Here is a 2279-nt window from a genome sequence, read left to right on the forward strand (position 1 = left end):
TGTCAATAGGGATGCGTGTTTTGTTCTCATACTCATCATCATTTAGCAGTAATTCCCCGATGATATATAATGTGTCCTTTATCGGTACATTTGTGTACAGTGAAGTAACGTCAAATGATACCATACACTCGTCGTCCTCGATCCGTATGTTTCTGATAAATTCCGAAAACTCTTTCGAGTTTTTACAGTGATCACTCTTTGTGTAATTGCTAAGAATGGAAGCTAGGTATTTCGATAAATTATAAAAAAGTGATCCTGTACACGACATGATTGGGCGTATAGGAATTACAGGTTTATGTATTTTAGATGATGATTACGATCATTGCCCGTCGATGACAGCTGTAGCTGTCGAAACGTAGCCTAGAATAAACTCGCTTGTTCATGACATGATATTATTTATATTATTTAATGACGATGACTGAACAGAAAAGCGGTAATATTTTTAAAATAATGTAACTGTTGTCTATACATGAAACATAAAAAAAACGAAAGTGTCAAGCATGATGGCATCTTTCTCCATACGTTATGGGTCCCATTTTATGACATTTGGCTCATAAATGGTTTCTGTCATTGTACTAAAGCTTTTCATTAAACAAAATCAAATAGCTGAACAAAAAAATTTGAGATTTTGATTAATGCGATCATTTTTTGACAGAAATTTATTATCCCTAAATGCACTGAGCTTTTATCGGGCCTATTAATCGGCAGAATGAAGAGATCAATCTCCCTCCTCCTTTCCTGTACAACTTGTTATAGGCGTTTTACCAACACATATACCTGTACTTCCATCGTGTTAAAGCTCAACAGTGAATTTGATTTGTCGATGTAGGCCGTTGATGTGTTCATGGAACTCTTCTAGATGAGATCTTTTGATTATGGCGAATACGTCGTCAACAAATCTCTTCCAAACCTTTGGACGTCTGTCTGATGTGACTGCTGTTGTCAAGGAAGAAATTCGACGTGTAAGAAATGCATTAATCGCAAATGGATACAGTCATAAAGTCATCACGCAAATAGAAAATAAAATGAACTTCGTCGAGTCTTAAGACAACACAAGATCAAATGTATTCTTAACTCTAAAGACACCCTAAGAAGCACTTTGTCTAAGCCAAAAGACAAAATAAACCTGGAAGAACAAAGCAATGTTGTTTACGAAATCCCGTGTAAAGATTGTGATGCATAGTATAAGGGAAACAAAAAGAAAGTTTAAGCAACGAGTACAAGAACATATGCGCGCAGTGAGAAACGGAGATGTGAAAAACGAAATTGCGGACCACAGCTGGAGCAGAAGTCATCAGTTTAATTGGGATGAGAAGAAAATCATTGACAGAGAATCCAGAACAACGGCCAGAAATATTAAAGAAACCATCAACAGTGTAGAGCGTAACAAACAATCGATCCTCTGAAATTATATAAATACATGCTCAACATCATTTTACTTTGCCCGATGATGAAAGAAGGATCTCCCGAAACGTGGCCTACTAAACTGTCATGTTCAAGAAATGATAAACTTTCCACAGTAATATGTATGAAGTTAGCAGAATCTTCACTTGAAAGTCTTTTTCTTTTCTAATCAAGACAAATTCTTTTGCGTGATCTATATCAGTAATTGCAGCAACCCACATTGCAAACAAAGATAGACCAAAAATTCCCAGAACTATAAAAACATTGAACAAAGATCTTCCCCATTTTAAATGAGCTCTAGCGTTTGTGACAACTAAACATCGTTCAATTGATATTGTCACTGTTGCTAACCATGAAGAACTAGCTGGGAATGAGCTGAAAACTTTAAAAGTAACAAAAGTTGCTTAATTACTTGTATCCGCCATGATGTAGAAGCCATATATCGGAACAGATATGAGCCAACAAAGTAATCGGAAATACTTAGAATAGCGAATAACTTTTTCGTCCTGTTTTTCGTCACTTATGATAAGTATGCAGTAAAATGATAAAGGATTCCAATAATAACCCTATAATAACTGTTTATGAGGGCCATAACGGAGAATATTGACCAACGTTGAAGTATTGCCTGAGCTTGTGAGGACAATACGTGACAGAGGTCAATATTTGAAGTTTATGCTTGAAATAAACAGTTATTATATGAATTATTATCCGGGTACTGCATTTCACGACAAAAATATAGCATTATAAGCAGGATGTAGAAACCATGTCTTCATAGAAACTGTTCCCATATGGAACGGACATTCGAATAAAAAATATACTTTTTTAAAATCGAATATCATGTAAACATAACATTTATTGTAGCTACAACATAGAAT

This window comes from Hydractinia symbiolongicarpus, chromosome 1 (assembly GCF_029227915.1).
Source record: "Hydractinia symbiolongicarpus strain clone_291-10 chromosome 1, HSymV2.1, whole genome shotgun sequence".
NCBI lineage: Eukaryota > Metazoa > Cnidaria > Hydrozoa > Anthoathecata > Hydractiniidae > Hydractinia > Hydractinia symbiolongicarpus.